Source organism: Mauremys mutica, unplaced genomic scaffold, assembly GCF_020497125.1.
Source record: "Mauremys mutica isolate MM-2020 ecotype Southern unplaced genomic scaffold, ASM2049712v1 Super-Scaffold_100621, whole genome shotgun sequence".
Lineage (NCBI taxonomy): Eukaryota > Metazoa > Chordata > Testudines > Geoemydidae > Mauremys > Mauremys mutica.
The window spans coordinates 23,836-45,179 of NW_025423351.1; the positions used below are offsets into that span (position 1 = coordinate 23,836).

General features: G+C 52.9%; 1 long non-coding RNA gene across 1 annotated transcript; it reads left to right on the top strand.

The window, feature by feature from the left end:
* The first annotated feature begins 987 nt into the window (after nt 1-987).
* Nucleotides 988-10,668, top strand: LOC123361399. Its single transcript, XR_006576157.1, has 4 exons — nt 988-1,929; nt 3,950-3,955; nt 4,249-4,275; nt 8,590-10,668. It is a non-coding gene; the product is annotated as an uncharacterized LOC123361399 (long non-coding RNA).
* The last annotated feature ends 10,676 nt before the right edge of the window (nt 10,669-21,344 follow it).

Consider the following 21,344-nt stretch of genomic DNA (forward strand, 5'->3'; position numbering starts at 1 on the left):
GCACGGCGTGGCCGCTTCACTTCTCCCGCCTCCCAGGCTTGTGGTGCCTAAGCTGATTGGCACCGCAGGCCTGGGAGGTGGGAGAAGTGAAGCGGCCATGGCATGCTCAGGGTGCTCGTGCACGGAGCAGGGGTGAGCTGGGGCAGGGGCAGTGCCTCAGGGCAGAGGGTGGGGAGCTGCCACAAGTGGGGCGCCTCAGGGCGGAGCTGCCGCAAGGGGGGCGCAAGGTGGAAGTTTCGCCAAGGGCGCAAAATATCCTTGCACTGGCCCTGGATGTCAGTGTCCTCACTGCTAAATGAGTGAGTTCTGAGACTCACCCAGCCTCAGGTGAGCTGTTTTACCTTCAGTAGTTTTGGGGAACATAATATTCTACATGTCTGTACAAGGGAAAAATAGTTTTGTAACATCTCACAATAACTATGAGAATCAGCTAGGTCTTTGCTTTTGGCAGAGACCACAAATGACCCTCTCTTTGAGCTTGTAATACGCTTGCTTGGGCATGTCTCTGTCACAAGCCAAGGCCCCTAACTCAGGCTCTGTGAATCTCATTGTTTTCCCTATGATTTTTCTGGACAACTAAAAGTTAGACTCTGTGATGCTCAGCATCACAATACCTAAGACCCCTTGTGGATCCAGCCCTATGGCCTCAGTATAATATAGACAAGGGGAACAGATAGAAAGCGAGTGTCTGTGCATACAATGATCCGTAGGGAAAAAAATACTGCTGTAAGTTTGCCATCACTTAAGTCAACTAAGTCACTTTATGTCTCTCTGTTATTTATTTCTAGAAAAACACCTTTCAGAGAAAGGTAACATTTCTTCATTACATTTTAAGGGGGAGGGATGGGGAGGAGATGGAAAAAATCTCAAACTTTGCAATGAATTTCTTGGATCTTCCAGGCAGCTATTAAGGGATCTCACTATGAACTGAAATTGAGATTGCACAGAGAACAAACCAAAGACATTCTCCATCTTTGCCCCTTACTCAATATGTCCAGAGTGTAAATACTTTCAAAAGTGTGCAGTGCTTTAGGAGCCAAAGTCCCAATGACTTTCAGCAGAACTTGGATGCCTCAGTCACTTAGGTGGTTTTGAAAATTTTACTGACAGTGGCTGGGAGAAGGCTGGTGCTGGGAATGGCTTTATGAATTTCCAGCCTTTCAGACAATGAGGCTGAGATTTTAAAAGCTGTCTCAGAAATCTGGACGCCTGGCAAATTCCTGTTTGAAAAACACCTTTTTACTTGTTAAAACTTTATTTGCCATATATAACAATTTATAGGTAATTTTCAAAAAACCCTTAACTTCAAGCGAACAGTTTTTATTCAGGGATAGTTATCTGTGATGAATAGTCCCTTAAATGTATATTCACTAAGTGTCCCAATTAAGCAAAGTACTTAAGAATCTGCTTAATTTCTTTGCTGAACTAAGCCCTAAAAACTTGTGTTCTTAAGAATACAGAAATGGCCAGTGCAAATCAGATCAGGGCCCACCTACCCTGGGATTCTGTCTCTGACCTGCACTACCAGCTGCTTCAAATGATGACGTGAGAAACCCCTAGTGGCAAGTGATGGGGGACCTGTAACCCCCTGCCCACCTGTCACAGGAAGGAGGGGGGGTGCGGGATATAGAGCTATCTCATGGAGCCAGGAAGCCCTGATCTCTGGTCCAGGTTTCTCTGTACAGTATCCGATGTGTGTAAAATATTACATGTAACAACAGGGACAAGAGAAGTTGGGTCAGTTTCCCCACAAGCAGCCAGCCCCTGTGCTGTGCTCTGCTTAGCATCTTAAGGAAAAAAACTCTCAAGAACAGTCATAACACCAGTGAGGGGGATATTACTTGTATCTTGACTATTGCACATTAACTTTTGTGACTCAGGATTAATTCACATTGTCTTACTTTCCAGTGGAACATGAGGCAATGGCAGGTAAGTGCGGTTTTACTAGGTTTCATCAAGCTTAATCTTGGAAAGTGAACACTGAAAATGCTGTGTATAAAGTAAACTGATGTGTGGTACTTGTTACAGTGACACACAAGACAAGGGGAAATCCAGGCCTAGGACTGATAACATACAAATAGAGATTTTAGCTAGAAATAATAAATGGAAAATTTGTGGCACTGAAATATGAATATTAAGTTTTATTTTTCACATTAACCCTTGGAAAAAAAAATCACAAACAAAGTTCACTTTCTATCTTCAGAGAGATCTTGTAATAGTAAGCAGAGGTAAATAGTGAGGTGGTAAAATTTGCAGAGGATACAAAACTACGAGAGTTAAGTACAAAGCTGACTGTGTTAAAAAGGGATCTCACAAAACTGTGTGACTGGGCAACAAAATGACAGATGAAATTCAATGTTGATAAATGTAAAGTGATGCACATTGGAAAACATAAACCCAACTATATATAGCTCTGGTCACCCTATTTCAAAAAAAGATATATTAGAAATGGGAAAGGTTCAGAAAAGGGCAACAAAAATGAATAAAGGGTATGGAACAGCTTCTGTATGAGGAGAGATTAAAAAAAACAGGCTGTTCATCTTGGAAAACAGATAACTAAGTGGGGGGGATGTGATAGAGACATATAAATGGTATAGAGAAAGTAAATGCTATTTATCTCTTCTCATAACACAAGAACTAGGGGTCACCCAGTGAAATGAAGAGGCAGCAGGTTTAAAACAAACCAAAGGAAGTATTTCTTCACACAACACACAGTCAACCTGTGGAACCCCTTGCCAGAGGATGTTGTGAAGGCCAAGACATTAACAGGGTTCAAAAAAGAACTAGAGAAGTTCATGGAGGACAGGTCCATCGATGGCTATTAGCCAGGCTGGGCAGGGAAGGTGTCTCTAGCCTCTGTTAGCCAGAAGCTGGGAATGGGCGACAGGGGATGGGTCACTTGGTGATTCTCTGTTCTGTTCATTCCCTCTGGGGCACCTGGCTTTGACCGCTATGGGAAGACAGGACACTGGGCTAGGTGGACCTTTGGCTGACCCAAGACGGCCGATCTTAACAATAATTATCTCTGACAAAAAAGGCCCAAGCCTCCAAGCTCGCCACAGCCACACTCCTGCACCCATTGCCTTGCTTGGGGCAGGACTGGGCCCCTGACCCCTGCTGGCTTCCACAGAGCACTTGTAGGAGAAGGAACATGTGCCTAATCCTGCGCAGAGCTGAGCACCCTCTGCTCTCACTGAGGCCAGGAGCAGGCTCAGCATGCCTGGGATCATCCCTGCATGACCAGCTGATGGAAACGCAAGAGAAGAGGTCTTTGAACTGGAGGCCAGAATCTCTCCTGTGCCAAGATCTGCTTGGAGTATTGTACTGGAGAGGGGGGCAGTAGGGAGTTGGTTATGGCTCCTGAAGTCTCAAGATGCCCCAGCATCAATCACTGCAGCCCCTCTTTACTCCAGCTGTCTGTGGTCCCCAAGCATTGGCTGTGTGATCCAGTTCTGCCCCTCTGTCTAAACCCTATGACTCCTGACATGCCCCTACACCACGCTGGCATGGTGGGGGCAGTTGGCACAGGGGTGGGCTATGCTGCTTTCCCCCAGCTGAGCAGTCCCTATGCTGGAGGAATTCTCTGATGTCCTGTTAGGGCCCATTCAGCCAGTCTGCACCATCCTTGCATGAAATGACCAGAGCAGGGGAGGGAACCTGGCCCCTTTTTCACTAAAGACCCAATTCTGCCACCTTGACTCACATGAGTGATCCTCACAGGTGCAGTCCCATTGATTTCTAGGATGGAGGTTATGCAAGATTGAATGCAATAAAGCAGAAGCTGTAATTAATAATTAGAGGCCCAATCCTGATGTCCTTACTCAGGCAGAATTCACATGGAAGCCAATGTAATTTGGGTTTAGAATGGGGTAGTTTTATCACTGATCATCTCTACTAATCGTTAATTGTTGTTTTATTCCTTTTTCATTCCCATGGACCCCTCCGGCAGAACAAAGTAAGCTCTGGTTTTAGTTTGTGTAGCTTAATTTTTTAGCAATTTTTAAGATAAGATAATTGGAGATATACTAATCTCCTAGAACTGGAAGGGGCCTTGAAAAGGTCATTAAGTCCAGCCCCCTGCCTTCACTAGCAGGACCAATTTTTGCCCCAGATCCCTAAGTGGCTCCCTCAAGGATTGAACTCTCAACCCTGGGTTTAGCAGCCCAATGCTCAAACCACTGAGCTATCCCTCCCCCAATTTTTGTCTTGAGTCTGTAATTTTTGTGTAAACTCCCATTTCTGTTTCAGCACGTGACATAACCCAAAGATTCACAGGTAAGCAAAGCTGATACTAAGTGATGCTCAGCCCTGTTTCCCAAGGGGTATTGTCTCCTGGTCTGGTCACCTTATAGGGATAAAATGTCAAAGTCAGTGTGAAAGTGCGAGGAGCTTGACTATTGAGCTACACCCTCCAGGTGTTGACGGCAAGTGGCGTCATCGAGAGGCATCCCCGCCGAAATGCTGCTGAAATTCGGTGACATTTCGGCGGGTGCTCTCCCGGGGGCCAGGACGCGGGCGCAATAACCTGTGTGAATAGCTGTAATGATTCCTTGTGGTACTGCACAGGGAGAGTAACCATTTCTGCCCTATCTCTACTAGAAATAACTCCTAGGATTGCATGAGGATTTTTCATGGCCAGATCACATTGGTAGCTCATAGACATCCTGTGATCAACCAATATACCCAGGTCTTTCTGCTCTTCTGTCACTTTCAACTTAAACTTCCTCACCTTATACCAAAAGTTAGTGTTGTTAGTCCCGAAGTGCATGACCCTGCACTTTGCACTGTTAAATTTCATCCCATTTCTATTACGCCTGTTTTCAGGGTTGTTCAGATCTTGTATGATATTCCAGTCCTCCATATTGGCAATACCTCCTGACATTGTGTCATCTGAAAATTGTATTGGCACAAAAAGTGGGAGTGTGCTAAGGTCTTTAATGAAAATGTTAAATAAGATTTGTCCCAAGACTGATCTTTGAGGAACTACACTAGTAACTCCCTCCAGCCTGACAATTCACCTGTCAGTATGACCTGTTGTCATCTCCCATTTAAATAGTTCCTTAACCACCTTTCAGTTGTCATATTTGTCTCCAGCTTCTCCAATTTAATTAACTATTTCCCATGTAGAAATGTATCAAATGCCTTACTGAAGCCCAGGTAGGTTAGATCTACTACATCTCCTTTGTCTAAAAAAAATCAGTTACCTTCTCAAAGAAGGAGATCAGGTTGCTCTGGCACGAGCTACCTTTTGTAAACCCATGTTGTATTTTATCCCAATTACCTTATGTCCTTAACTACTTTCTCCTTCAACATTTGTTCCAAGACCTTGCATACAATTGAGGTCAAACTGGATCAGTTTTTTCCCCCCTTTCTTAAAAATAGAAACGATATTAGCAATTCTCCAATCATAGGGTACAACCCCTGAGTTTACAGATTCATTAAAAACCTTGCTATTGTGCTTGTGGTTTCACATGCCAGTTCCTTTAATATTCTTGGATGGAGATTATCTGGCCCCCAATTTGATCTCATTGAGCTGTTTGAGTTTGACTTTCACCTTGGATATGGTCATTTCTATTTCCATATCCTCATTCCCATTAGCCAACCTGCCACTACCCCTAAGCTCCTCATTACCCTTATTAAAAACTGAAGCAAAGTATTCATTTAGGTGTTGGGCCATGCCTAGATTATCTTTAATCTCCACCCCATCTTCAGTGTTTAATGGTCCCACTTCTTTTCTTCTTATTTATGTGGCTATAAAACCTTTTACTTATTGGTTTTAATTCCCTTCATAAGGTCCAGCGCTGCTTGGCTTTTAGCAATTCTCACTTTTTCCCTACACTTTCTGACCTCCAAGAGGGAGTTTTCCTTGCTGATCAATCCCATTTTCCATTCCTTGTAGGCTTTCCGCTTTCTCTTAATGCCTGTTTCATATGCTTACTCATCCAGTTTGGTCTGCAACCCTTCCCTAAAAATGTGTTTCCCCTTCCGTGGGATGCAAGCTTCTGATTGCTTCTGCAACTTTGACTTAAAGTAATTCCAAGCTTCCTCCATATTCAGATCCTTGAGTTCTTTAGTCCAGTCCACTTCTCTAATTCCCTTTTTTTTTTTAAATCAAGGATCCTAGTTGCAGCCATATTTTTATCATTCCATTTAGTTTAAATGGAGTTAGCTCATGATCACTCAAATCAAGGCTCTCCTCTCCAACCAGTTCTTCTACGAGATCCCCACTACTCACCAATACTAAATCTAAAATGGCATCACCTCTTGTTGATTTGGTGGCGATATGGTGAAGAAATCTTTCAACCTTCTCTGCAACCTCTGCCTCTGTTATACTGCAGGGTGACCTGAGCACACCCCCAGTCGAAGATTTCCCCCCAGAAATGTGTGTCCTGCACTGCCCAGCCCTCTCCTGGACAGTACAAAATATTTTAAGATGTTATTCTTTTAAGGGAATAATATGCCATGTTATTATCTCACATAATTATTTCAACACACTGGTTTAGATAAAACAGTAAAACAAATGTATTAACTACAAAGAGAGATTTTAAGTGAGTACAGGTGATGAGGCATAACAGTCAGAAATGGTTACAAGAAAAATAAAGATAAGATGTTTACTGAAGCCTAACTTAAACTATATTAAATTCAAGCATTTTCTTATCACATGCTCCAGCAGGTTACTGACCAAACTCTCAGGTCAGGTCCCCTTCCCCAGAGTCCAGTGAGGGCTTCCTTTTTCTCTTCAGGTGCAGTGAATCTGATGTGCAGGGACAGAGAAAACGGGGGGCCTTGGGGTGGTTTCCCTCCTTTTTATAGTTTCAGTTCTTCCCCTCTAATACACACACCTTGAAAAAACATTTCCAGCTGAGACACAGAATCTATGTAGGAGGTTATTTCCTGTTAGTATTTTTCTTCCTTTGTTTTCCCTTCCTGCTTGATTAATGCAAATTAAGCAGAGCACATATTCCTTTGTTTAGGCCAGACCTGTTTGCCAACTTCTGTTTGGGCTCAGCTGTGGGGCTTGGAACTTGGGTTAATAACACTGTACAGGGAATCTTAAAACATCACGGACAAATTTGTCACACATATTTTACCAGGGAAGTACTGATCAGCAAATGATGAGTTTTCAAATGATACCTTTCAAGGCATACTTTGTACAAAGATTATTACAATAGTGCATAGAGTGTGAGTACAGGGGTGTGTTCTACCACAGTATGTCTCTCCCCAACACCCTCTATGGTGATAATCAATATAAAGAAATCGGTTATTCTCACCATTGTCCTCACCCTCCTGAATTGCTCCGCTCCCTTTATCCCTGCTGAGCCAAGGGACCCACTGATTCTCTCACAGGCTTCCTGATTCTGCTAGACTGAAATAAATCCCTGGTACTTGTTTTATATCTCTGGCCATTCACTCTTCTAGTTAAACTTTGGCCTATTCAGTCCCATCATACTCTTCACCCGATGCACTTTTCTCCTTTTACTGACTTCACAGGATTAATATTTTAATATTTTCTATTTGCTGAAGGATCCGTGTAAACGGGTCAGGACTCACCACCTGGGTGCCTCCTGCTGGTGACTCTGGGAATTAGCTCTCTCCAGTGGAGTGCCCCCTCTTGGTAGTGTCCCATCCATCATTCTGTCCTCTGTTGTTGTCTTTGGATCCGCATTGCTGCATGCTCGGCGGCATCCTCTTCGAGGCCACTGCCCTCCGGGAGTGCCCCTTAGTCCATCTGCACCCCCTTCCAGGGGGGGGGTGTCAGTGCTCAGTAGTCCCACACCTCAGTCACTATGTCCAACCGCCCTTGAGTCCAATCCCTCTTGTCAGGGATCTGGCATAGCAATATGGCTGCTCCCTATAGCCAATGGCTGGGTGCCCTGCAAGGAGTGAAGGGGGGGACCCAGGCCCGCCCTCTACTCTGGGTCCCAGCCCAGGGACCCTCTGGCGTCAGCCTCACTGTCCTTCTCTCCCCTCCACTGTCTGTTTCCCTGGGCCGCTTCCCCTACGGCCCCTTGCACCCGCTAGGTCCTTCCCTTCAGGGCCTGCAGCCTGGCAGGCTACGTGTTCAAGCTCCCTAGCCTCCCCGAGCCTGGCCAGCACTGCGCTGTCCGTAGTGCTAGTCTCCTTCCTTGGAGACTGACCTTCCCCTGTCAAAGGCCTGAGACAGACTGACTGCTTCTGCTCTGGGCAGCCTTTATATATGTCTGAGCCTGGCCCTAATTGGCTGTCTCCAAACTGGGCCCTGATTGGCTCACAATAAGCCCCTCTCTGATTGGCTCACAATAAGCCCTGTCTGCACAGGTGCCCTGGCCTGCCGCAGCCCACTCTCACAGGGAGTGGGGCAGTCCGCCCCACTACAATCCCCCTTTGGCTCTCACAACCTCTTGCAGCTGGCCAGGTGGCAGGATGGGGTTACTGTGTTTCTCCCCTTGCTGATTCCTTTGTTGCCCAGGAGCTGCCAGGCTCTGGTTGCTGATGTAGCCTCCTGGCTCAGTCTAAGGATTTTAACTTCTCTGCTTTAAAGTCTCTTGACTCGCTTTCCTTCTGCAACATAGTGTGATACTGACTCGTTTCTCTGTGTTTTGTTTTTAGCCAAACACCAGGCTGAGATCAGTAAGTTCCATTCCCCCCATTATCACCCTTGTGTGACATTGTTTCCTGTTCAGAGTGTCGGTGTTCACGGGCGTTCTCACCCCTCTGTCTGTGTTTAGTTACAGGGTGGAGAAGCGCACAGCTCTACACAGGTACTGTACAAGTCGCTGATATTTTATCCATGGGGAGATCCACCTCCCCGTGGGAGCTCCTGGCTCCTTTCCCTACACAGAGCATTTTCCTATGACATTCGATAGGCTACGAACAGCTGTCTGGGTGTATTTGCACCCAGCATGCTGCCTGACCATACGTATGTACTGGTGAAGGCTGGGAGAGTCTGGGCAGCTCCAGCAGGGATTAGAGACCCCAAGGGACATGCACACACATTGCAGCACCACTGGCCACGGCTCCATGTACTCTGGGGTATCCTGCCGCACACAGCTTCGAGGGAGGGGGGCACTCAGGTCAGTTACACAAACAGTGTTGGGGTCCTGTTGTGGTTGCCCCCTCTGAGGTGTAAAAAATGGGACATCTGCTTGCTCCACCTACACCCCCTGTCTCCTCACCCCGGGCACTGTGTCCCATCCCACCCTGGGAGAGGAGACCAGCCCTCTCAGGCTTCTGTTCCTGTCACTGCCCTGGGCACCAGCCTCACAAAGCAGGGCCTGGCACCAGATCCACCCCGTTACCATCCGGCAGTTAAACGTCACGGTTGGTACTTCCACCGTGGTGACTGGGCCCTACCAGCTCCGAGCGCCTCATCTCCCGCTTGCTGGTCCCAAGACAGTCTGAAGCTAGCGCTCCCTTTGAGCAGTCACTGCCACCCCACAGCTTCCCCCACTACAGCCACTGACAAACCCAGGACTTTTAACATCCTGCACAGACTCAGATTTCGCAGGACAGCGACCTGAACAATGGGCTGATCCTGTGAAAACCTGGACAGGTGGCAACCCTAGCTCCTGTCCACACAAGCCAGTAACACCCAGCTGAGCCGGTTACAGGCCCTGGCAGGGACGCTGAGCTACCAGCTGCTGTGATCACTAAGATTGTTAACTCCTCCGTGTGCCACACACCGTGCTTAGAACCGCCAGGGCCCTGGACCCAGCGCCAGAACAGCTGTAACCTAGACTCATAGCAATGCAGGGTTGGAAGGGACTTTGTGAGGTCACCTAATCCAGCTCCCTGCACTGGGGCAGGGCCTAGACCATCCCTGACAGGGGTTTGTCCAACCTGCTCTTACAAACCGCCAGTGCCAGGGATCCCACAGGCTCCCTTGGAGCCGGTCCAGAGCTTCACCGCCCTGAGAGTGAGAAAATGTTTCCTAATCTCCAGCCTCAGTCTCCCTTGTTGAAGATTCAGAGGGGCAGCCGTGTCAGTCTGTATCCACAAAAACAACGAGGAGTTCGATGGCACCTTAAAGACCAACCGATTTATTAGGGCATAAGCTTTTGTGGGGAAAAAAATCCACTTCTTCGTACTCCGTGCAGCTGAAGAAATGGGATTTTTTACCCACGGAAGTTGATGCCATAATAAATCTGTTGGTCTTTAAGGTGCCACCGAACTCCTTGTTGTTTTTCCTGAAGATTGTGCCCCTTGGACAGGCCCTCACCCTGCCCGCTGGGGGCGCTCAGGGTGTTGCCAAGTGTGAGTATTGTTGTTACCGCATTGCGGGGGGAAGCTGGATGGGCTGGTTTGGCAGGGGCCAGTGATGGGAGCTTTCACTTTCCTGTCACCGATCTCAGCCCAGCCCGAGGCCAGTTCTTAGTGGACAGGAGCTCACATCATAACTCACATTAATGGCAACCACAGGGAGACCAAGACCTGCATGGGCCGCAGGGAGAGAGGTTCCAGCAGGGGTCAGAGCTGAGCCATGTCAGCAGCACCGTGCGGGGCTCACACAGCCGCTGGGATGTCCTCAGACCCCACTCAGTGCATGGAGCTCCAGCTGCCAGGGTGTAAGTGCCACTTCTCGAGCCTACATGTGGGGGGGGCCCTGCCCAGATTGGCCTGCTGCAGGGAGAAGGGGGAGTTCCCTTCTCCCGCTGTGCCTGGCCCCAGCCCTGGCAGTGGGGAGCAGGAGGATGGATACGGGACCAGGTGCTGAGTGAGCCAGCGTCCCCTCAGCTCAGCCCCCATCCCCAGCAGGTGGGCCCAGGCAGGGAGCAGGAGCTGTCACCCCAGCCAGGCTGGCTCAGCTGCACAGAGGCAGCGACCAGGAGCAGCTGGCTTCGGCCACATCAGAAAGGCTCTGTCCCACTCCCCGCCCAGGCCCTGGGGCACAGGTGCAGTGGGAGAAGGACAGAGCTCTCCCCCCGCTCCCACAGGTAACATGGGGCAGGAGGAGCGGGGCAGCCCCGGGCTGGGCACAGGGGAGAAGACACATGGGGTGGTCACATGTTCTCCCCTTTAGATTGTGCCCCCCTAGAATGGCCAGCCCCTGGCCCTGGCAGTGACTCTGTGACTCTCTCCCCAGTGGATGTGACTCTGGATCCCAGCACAGCAAACCCCTACCTCGTCCTGGCTGAGGATCGGAAACGTGTGACACACCGAGACGAGCGCCAGGATCTGCCTGACAATCCGGAGAGATTTGATACTATGGCGGTTGTCCTGGGCGCTGAGGGATTCACGGGCGGGAGACGTTACTGGGAGGTGGAGGTTGGAGAAAAGAATCTCTGGACTCTGGGGGTCTGTAGGGAAGATGGGCGCAGGAAGGGGCATATTGTATATCTACCGAAGAATGGATACTGGACAATATGGCACCATGCTGGGCAATGCGAGGCCAATGCCTCCCCCCCCGACCTTGCTGTCCGTGAGCGTCAGGCCCAGACGGGTGGGGATTTTCCTGGACTATGAGGCGGGCGAGGTCTCCTTTTACAATGTGACTGACAAGTCCCATCTCTTCACTTTCACTGACACCTTCTCTGGGGTTCTCTGCCCTTATTTCAATCCTGAAAACAATAAAGGGGGCACAAATATGTGTCCCCTGATAATCTGCCCAGTCCCAGCTCAGGCTGGAGAGAGTCTCTGTCCCGGACAGTGACACCCGCAGCTGAGACTGTCCCCTCCCAGCACTGACCAGCCCCCAGGCCTGTTCCCCTGGGGGGGAAGGGCATTACCTGCCTTTCTCCTGCCATCCCCTCCCCTCTCAGTTCCCAGCATCAGGAATATTGGCAACCAAGCAGCCCTAGAGGGGGGAGCTGGCTGCAGGGGCAGAGGGGTGTGTGGGTGCTGTGCCCAAGAGTGGGGAGGAGGCTGCAGCAGCAGGGAGGGAAAAGCCCAGTTCACAAGATGTGCAGGGTGGGGGAGATGAGAGAGGTCTATAAAATCATGACTGGTGTAGAGAAAGTAGATACAGAAGTGGTGTTTACTACTTCTTCTAACACAAGAAGTAGGGGTCACCAAATCAAATGAAGAGGCAGCAGGTTTAAAACAAACTAAAGGCAGTATTTCTTCATACAACGCACAGTCAACCTGTGGAACTCCTCGCCAGAGGATGTTGTGAAGGCCAAGATTATAAAAGGGTTAAAAAAGAACTAGATAAATTCATGGAGGACAGGTCCCTGGGACTATTAGCCAGGATGGGCAGGGATGGTGTCTCTAGCCTCTGTTTGCCAGAAGCTGGGAATGGGTGACAGGGGATGGCTCACTGGATCATTACCTGTTCTGTTCATTCCCTCTGGGGCACCGGGCATTGGCCACTGTTGGAAGACAGGTTTCAGAGTAGCAGCCGTGTTAGTCTGTATCCACAAAAAGAACAGGAGGACTTGTGGCACCTTGGAGACTAACAAATTTATTGTAGCATAAGCTTTCGTGGGCTCCAGCCCACTTCTTCGGCAGACAGGATACTGGGCTAGATGGACCTTTGGTTTGACCTAGCCTGGCCACTCTTACGTTTACTTTTCAAAAAACAAAGAAAAAAGAATGAGAAATGGTATTTTTGTCTTAGGTAGTCCGTACAGTTTATGGTGTCTTAGAGCCTGATTCAAAGTGGTCCAGTTCCAGGGGGTTGTTCTGGGGGAGGGATGTGGCTCTGGTCTGATTTGGAGGGTTGGCCTGGTCTTTTGGGGGCACAGCTGGTCCTGATCCCAGTCTGTGTGCCTCTCGGCCTTGGGGGGAGGACAAGCAAGTCTAGTATGACTAATTATACTGTCAGTAAAATGTATTACAATTCTGATGTTTTTTTATTTTTAAAATATTTTAAATAGTTTTAAATTCACCCCCAATTTCATATCAAAATGTAATACAAGCCCTGGTGGTTCCTATGAGAAATGTGAATGGTGAGCTAGTGGGAATGGGCCTTTTTAGTGGGAGCAGCACATGGCTAGTATTTTGGGTGCTCTGGCTTTTGTTAGCTGTGTTTCATTTTCTCTGTTTTCTTTTATAATTTAGTTTATATCCACTTGTGTGTGTATCTTTTTTTCCCCTCGGGCTACCACTGCTGGTACCCTAGTGGCAGCCACCTCCATCTGCAACTTAAACTTCAAATATTGTTAATAAAACCTGTGTGCTGTGTCAAAGACAAGTCCTGTGTTGATCTCCTGTCTTTTACAATTATTCCCCATGGGGGCCCACACATATGTTTGGTGCCAGGCCCCCAGAAGTTTCATCCAGCACTGGACACCTGTATGGTAGCACACGCAGCGACTTCCAGCACTCCAGCCTGGAACCAAGTAAATAATATAGGGGCAGGCACCCAGCTCTGCTTACCCTGTGGGCTACAGGAAAGGGATCAGATGAGATGGCACCCACTGATACATGGGCCTGCATGGTGTCATGGAAGCAGCATATAAGGTTGAGTAGTTTGTAGCTGTTTGGCCTGAGGTTGGTACTCACGTTCATCAGCTCTTCCAGCCAGGGGGAACTGAACCCGGGTCTCCCACAGCCCAGGGGAGTGCGTGAACCGTGGGGCTAAGCGTTATAAAGCAGCTGATGTGACCAACCCCACCTCTTCCTTCTCCCCCTACCGCCAGTTTGTGTGGCTTGAGGCAGCTGCCTACCTCCAGTCCAAGAAATGCCTTAGGCACCTGAGTCACCTGACGGCAGGGGCTGGGTTCCCATTTGTGGAGTGCTAAGCCACAGCCACCCCCCTGCAACCCAGATTTAGGCATCTATCTGTGAGGGGGGGGGGGGGGCAGGGTTTAGGACAATGTGCTTCTCCCAGCCCCTCACTCCTGACCCACAGCCCCCTGCCAGTCCAGCCCTGCCCCACCAGCTCTGCGGTGACATTTTTTTTTCAATGTCTTTGATTTCTTTTGTAGATTTTTGTTTAGTCTCTTCATGTTATTTTTTTCTGTTTGTTTCTTGCTATTTGACTGTCCTTTGTTACTGTTACTATTCAATGTCTGTGTGGTTTTCTGTTCATTGTTTACCTCTTTCAAGTTTTCAAATGGAATCCCCCCCCAGCTGCAGTCCCATCTGCTGGAAACGTTGACTGTTCTGCAGCACCGAGCAATGAAATTTTACTTCTGACTATATTTCAATGACGTTGAATATTCCTCATGCGGTGCTAGTACCTCCCCCTTGCCAGCCTCTCCCATTGACTAGCTCACATGGCTCCCCACCTAGTGAACTGGCGTTTGTGACTCACACTGGAAGGTGCCTGTGGAACCCAGGCATTGTGTGGGGAGTTCAGGCACCTGACTCAGCTTTGCGGATCACAATGTAAACCAAGCAATTTAATACTACACTGGGGGGGGGGGGGGGGGAAAGTAGTGTGCACGTGCTGTGTGTTTAGAAACATCCTGTACATACAGTACAGGGCTTTAGCTGGGGGGTGCCCCTGGCTCAAGCTTTAATGGTGCCCCTCACTCCCGACCCACAGCCCCCTTACAGTCCAGCCCTGCCCGCCCTCAACCTCTGATGGTGCCCCTCACTCCTGACCCACAGCCCCTGCCAGCCCAGCCCTGCCCCACCAAGCTATGTTCAAGAAGCTGAGAAAAGGTGTAAATCTGAAATTTTCTTGGTATTTTATAGTTAGAGAGACAGGGGGAAATCTCAGGGCATGTTCAATTAGAAATAGACAACTAGAGAGCAGTGGGGCAAACGTTTAGGATATTTTATATCAACCTTTGAGATGTGCAGAGAAAACGTGTCACGACCTGCAACTGAAGGTGGAGAATCAGACTCCTGGAGAGACCAGGGGGAAATGGGGGAGACGGGAGAGCGGCTCGTTGGCGGGGAAAGGGGCGAATCTCCCCGGATTTTACAGCCCGGGTGAGACACTGAGCGAGAAAAGGGGCAGAACTGGAGAGAATTTGTATCGGGGGCGAGAGGCAAGTGGCACCAACAGGGACAGGAGCCAATTAACCCCCCTCCCCCCTTCGCCCGCCCGCCAGCCACTCCCCCCACCCGGGAATTTCCTGGCTGCACAGAGACAGTTCAACCCCCCCCCCCCGCGTCCCACCGACCTTCCCCCCCCCGCCCGACACCCCCCTCCCCCCAGGGCCCCCTCGCCGGGCCCCGGGCCCCCCCATCCCAGCGGGGGGGGGGGCGGATCTTGCTGCGGCTCCGCTGGGGCCGAGGCGGCTCCGAGGCTTCTCCCGGGTTCCCCGGGGCAGAGTCACGTGCCCGCCCCCCCAGCGCCCCCCCCGCGCCCCCCCCCCGGGGTCTCTCACCCCCCGGGGGCTCCGGGCGGGGCTGGGGCGGGCAGAGCCCGGGGCTGCCCGGGGGGCGGGGCCCAGCTGGAGAAACCCCCCCCCCGGCCGGGCCCCCCCGCACAGACCCCCCCCGGGGAGCAGCAGCGGCTCAGCCCGGACCCGGCTCACGCAGAGGCGGCAGCAGCAGCTTTGTTCTCCCGCCCCCAGCGGGGCTCGCACGGAGCATGCGCAGTAACAGCTGCTGGAACCCTCCTTCCCCGGGCTGGAGAGAGCGGGAGCGGCCGCAGGGCAGGCTGGGAGATGTAGTTCGTGATGCTCCCTGAACCGGAAGTGACGTTGGCGGGAGAGGCGGAGCCGGGCTGCGAAGGGGCGTTGGGCGCTGCGGCTCTGCCTGGCTCGCGCGGGGCCGTTGGAGCCTCTCCCGGGCCGGAGAAGGGTTGGTGCCGTTGGAGCTCTGGGCATGCGCAGATCGCGGCGGGAGAGCCCTTCATTAACCCCCCCGTGCCCGGCCCGGGGTCCCTGCGTGGGGCCGGGCGGGGCTGGGGGGGTGAGACCAGTCTGGGAGTGGGAAATGTCGGTGCAGCCCGGACATGGCCGGGGGCAGGTTCCCCCGAGGGATTCCTGAGCTGGGCAGAGGGTGAATGGGCAGAGGCTGGGGGGGCCCTGAGACAGGGACACCTCTGGGCTGGGCTGGGGGGGCCACTCTCTGCTGGCAACGGGGCCTGGGAAGGGCCAGGAAGGGGAGGGAGGAGCCAGTGTCCCCCATGGAGACGGCCCAGCCCCAGGTTTCCCCTCCCAGCTCCTTCCCCTCCCCCACCCTGCCCAACCCAGCAGCCTCCCCCACCCCATCACCTGCTAGTCACGTTCCCAGACCCCACTGCCCCATTGAATCAACCCCATTGCTGATTCAATATCCTTGTATAATCCCCTCCAATTTCCCATCTTTTCTCTCGAGCCTTTAAATGGTGACAAAAAATCTCCAAGATGTTGGTGCTTCTCTCTTATATTGGCAAATATTTAGTTTGTGCCCCATTTTCTCCTCAGTTCTGAAATACTGATATCGAATGCTCAAAAATCTTCCCACTTTTCTCTCCAGGTGTGTGACTGAGATCAGGGCTCTTATCGTACTGCCAGGCGCTGCAGAGACCCCAACTGAGACCTGGGCCCTGTTCTGCCAGGCACTGAAGAGACCCCAGGTGAGATCAGACCTCACTGTTGTGCCAGGTAAAACTGAGACCTGGACTGAGATCACGGCCCCCCCTTGTGCCAGGCAGCGCATGACTGTGACCTAAACTGCTGCGTCCATTGTGCTGGGCATTTCAGAGACCTCGACTGAGATCTGTGTCCCTGTTGGGTCTGGCACTGCACTGACCCTGACCCAGATCACGCCCCACCACTGTACTGGGCACTGCACAGACCCTGACAGAGATCCTGCCCCCACAGTTTGCCAGATGCTGCAGGGAACCCGAACAAAATCCTGGATCCTGTAATGCTGGGAGTTGCAGAGCCCCCGACTGAGGTCAGGCCCCTGTTCTGCAGGGCTTTGCATAGACACTGACCAAGATCAGGGTCCCCATTGTGACAGGTGCTGAACAGACACCAATGGTATCTCTACCCTGCCGTTAAACCCCCCCAGCTGGCCCATGCCAGGTGACTCAGGCGAAGGGGCTGTTTAATTGCCGGGTAGATGTCTGGGCTCGGGCTGGAGCCAGGTTGTAGGACCCCGCGAGGTGGGAGGTTGCCAGACCTAGGGCTGCAGCCCCAGCCGGAACATGGATACCCCAATTAAACAGCCCCACAGCCTGAGCCGTGTGAGCCCAAGTCAGCAGGTACAGGCCAGCCGCCGGTGTCTGACTGCAGTGTGGACATGCCCACAGGGACAGAGAGGCCTTGCCACAAAAAGCTCAAAGGCTAAATAGGCCAATGGTGGGAGGCGACTCTCCATTTTCAGATGGGGAAACTGAAGCTCAGAGAGCTGAAGTAATTTGCTCAAGTTTTCATGGAGAATTTGGGGCAAAACTGGGAACTGAACCCAGATTGTTTCAGTTCTTGTCTCTCCCCTTAACCCCAAGCCCAGCGTGTGTGCGTGCAGCGTTGTTTTGGTCTCTGTTTGCCTTGCATTGGCTTCCAAGGGAGACTGTGGAATTTCCTTCATTGGAGGTTTTTAAGGCCAGGTTAGAGATACACCAGTCTGGGAATGTCTAGGGATACTTGGTCCTGCCTCAGCACAGGGGGCTGGAGTAGACGCCCTCTCAAGATCCCTTCCAGGCCTACACTGAAATAATTCTCTTTTGTGCTGTGTCCTGTTCTACGCTGAGCTGTTTTGCATGGTGCCATTTGGAACTGTGATCGCACCATGTTGTGTAGCAGTTTTATGGTGCATTGTTTTGCCTCAGCATGTTTGGTGCCTGTGCTGTGTTGGTTTGAGATGAGTTTTTTTTTTTCTTTTTTTATTGTGTAATATTGTCCTAGGTGTGTTAGTTTGCACCGTGTTTTCTTTTCCTCTGTATTGTCATTTTATGCTGTTGCTTTTGTTGTTTCTTTTTTCTTTTCTTTTTTCTGAGTTTCCTGACATCATGTTGTGGTGGGTTTTACTCTGTATGTTGTGTTTTATACGTATATATTTCATGGCATCCTAGAAATGTAGTGCTGGACAGGACCTCAAGATGTCATCAAGTCCAGCTCTCTCTGCTGAGGCAGGACCAAGTATATGTAGATTATCTGTGACAGAGCTTTTTCCTACTTTTTCTTAAAAACTTCCAGGGAAAGAGACTCCCCAGCCCCCTTATAAGACTATTCCAGAGCTGAACTGCCTTAGCTCTGGGGACACCCACACAGATTGTAGTGGTGAGCAGCTCTGCAGAGAGAGGAGACCCCAGTGAGTGGCAGCTGGGTAAAGAGACTGAAGTTGGGAGGAGAAACATTGACGTGTCCAAGGTCACCCAGGCTGTCTGTGACCGAGCTAGAAATAGGTTCTAGTGCCGCCGTACTGCTGTTTCTGAAGGTCTCTGCCACACTGGTGTTTTAGGCACTGGTGCAAACCCTTAGTATAGACAGAATTTACACTAGTGCACTCTGATTGGTACTAGTGCACCATGTCCCAGTTTGAAGGTTTGAGGTGGTGGGGGCGGGGGGCAGTGACCTCCCTGAGGCCTGGGGCTGGCTGAACAGTGCAGCTGGGAAGGGAGGGGCAGCAGTGAGTGCTGGAGGTATGAGCCAGGAGCACAGCCCCACAGGGCTGGACACTGACTTCTCCTGACCCAGGGGACACACCCACAGGCGTTGCCAGCAAAATGCCGCTGAATTTCGGTTCACCGGCCAGTACGCGGGCGCACTTAGATGCCCTGGTGGGCGCTGTGGCATCCGCAGGCACCACGTTGGGGACCCCTGCTCTAAGCTGTCAACCCTCTCTGCCTGAGGCCGCGGGGCCCTTTCTTCCTCTCTCGGGGCACCAGGTGAAACAGCACAAGAGTCGACTGTCAGCAAACAAGGGTAAATAAAGGAATGAAAGAAAAGAAGTGGGGGGGACTTTGGACAGATCCCAACAGGATATGGGGCCCTGGGAGACTCTCAGTCCCCTTCAGAGTTTACTGGGTCTCCAGCATTGCCTTTGAGGGTGCTGCTCCCACGCCCTCCCCTCCCCCTTTACTGCCACCACAAAGCCTGTCACCGTCACTTCCTGAGAGGTGACCCCAGAGGGTGTGTTTTGTTATCCCTCCCCGAACCGGACCCCTTGTGCACCCTCCGTCACTCACCTCTGTCTGAGGAGACAAGGCGGGTGATGGGGCGCGGGCGCTGCCGTGCTGGAGATGGGTGGCAGCCTGGACCCTCCTAGAAGGTTGCTGGGATGCGGACGTGCCCTGGAGGACAACGAGGGCTTGGTGGAGACGACAGACCCTTTGGCCCACACTGTGTCCCTGTGAAGCCTGCTCTGCAGTGCTGCCAATTGCTGCTGGTGGCGTTGTGCCCGTAAGTCTCTGTAACGCTGTCCCCAGTGACTGGAGAGCACGAGCACCAGCCTCCGGCAGACTGGTGAGAAGCAGGGAACAAACCCCAAATTGGGTGTGAGGTCTGTATGGAGATTTCACCAACCAAGTATCCAGTGTAAACGCTTCAGGCTCTGTAACAGCATTAACATGGAACCACACAGTCCCCTTGGGTGATCCCATATATCTCACCACGCAGGTGAGCTCACCTTTGTGACAGATGGTCCCTTGCACTGGGTGTTCTCAGCCTTTTTCTTTCGGGCCCCCCCCCACCCCCCAACACGCTATAAAAACTCCACAGCCCACGTGGGCCACAGTAACCAGAGCTGGCATTAGGGGGGATGCCACAGGGGCCCCCACAAAGCTCCATCGCTCAGGCCAGGGGTCTCAAACACCCGGGCTGCATGCGGCCTGCGGGGCTCTTGGGTGTGGCCGCCAAGCTCCCCTCTGCCTACCCGCGGGATGGCCCCCGTGGCGCTGCGAGCCCCGTGCCGCTGTCTGGAGCAGCTGGCAGCTCACCCCTCCCGGCCGGGGGAGGGGGAAAGAGGCAGAGGGCTCCTGCATTGCCTCCTTCCAGGCACCGCCCCCCACAGCTCCCATTGGCCGGGAACAGGGAACCGCGGCCAATGGCAGCATCGCGGGAGGTACCTAGAGGAGCAGCAAGAGAGCGCACGCCCGGAGCCCTGACACCCCCCACTCCCCGCCCCCCGAGGCTGCAGGGACATAGAGCAGCGCGGGGCCGGGGGCCAGGGCAGGCAGGCAGGGAGCCTCCCTTGGCCCCGGTGCCCACTGCGGCCACCCCGGAGCCGCTCTAGGTAACCGGCGCCGGGCTGGAGCCTGCACCCCAACCCCCTGCCCTGAGCCCCCTGCCACATCCCACACCCCTCCTGCACCCCAGCTCCCTGCCCTGAGCCCCCTGCCACATCCCACACCCCTCCTGCACCCCAGCTCCCTTCCCTGAGCCCCCTGCCTCATCCCACACCCCTCCTGCACCCCAGCTCCCTGCCCTGAGCCCCCTGCCACATCCCACACCCCTCCTGCACCCCAGCTCCCTTCCCTGAGCTCCCTGCCTCATCCCACATCCCTCCTGCACCCCAGCTCCCTGCCCTGAGCCCCCTGACGCATCCCACACCCCTCCTGCACCCCAGGTCCCTGCCCTGAGCCTCCTGCCGCATCCCACACCCCTCCTGCACCCCAGCTCCCTTCCCTGAGCCCCCTGCCGCATCCCACACCTCTCCTGCACCCCAGCTCCCTGCCCTGAGCCCCCTGCCACATCCCACACCCCTCCTGCACCCCAGCTCCCTGCCCTGAGCCCCCTGCCGCATCCCACACCCCTCCTGCACCCCACCTCCCTGCCCTGAGCCTCCTGCCGCATCCCACACCCCTCCTGCACCCCATCCCCCTGCCCTGAGCCCCCTGCCACATCCCACACCCCTCCTGCACCCCAGCTCCCTTCCCTGATTCCCCTGACGCATCCCACACCCCTCCTGCACCCCAACCCCCTGCCCTGAGCCCCCTGCCACATCCCACACCCCTCCTGCACCGCAGCTCCTTGCCCTTTGCCCCCTGCCGCATCCCACCACCCTCCTGCACCCCATCACCCTGCCCTGAGCCCCCTGCCGCATCCCACACCCCTCCTGCATCCCACCCTCCGGCCCTGAGCCCCCTGCCTCATCCCACACCCCTCCTGCACCCCAGCTCCCTTCCCTGTGCCCCCTGCCGCATCACACACCCCTCCTGCACCCCAACCCCCTGCCCTGAGCCCATTGCTGCATCCCACACCCCTCCTGCACCCCAGCTCCCTTCCCTGAGCCCCCTGCCACATCCCACACCCCTCCTGCACCCCAGCTCCCTTCCCTGAGCCCCCTGCCGCATCCTGCACCCCAGCCCCCTGCCCTGAGCCCCCTGCCGCATCCCACACCCCTCCTGCACCCCAGCTCCCTTCCCTGAGCCCCCTGCCTCATCCCTCACACCTCCTGCACCCCAGCTCCCTGCCCTGAGCCCCCTGCCGCATCCCACACCCCTCCTGCACCCAAACCCCTTCCCTGAGCCCCCCGCCTCATCTCACACCCCTCCTGCACCCCAGCGCCCTGCCCTGAGCCCCCTGCCGCATCCCACACCCCTCCTGCACCCCAGCTCCCTTCCCTGAGCCCCCTGCCGCATCCCACACCTC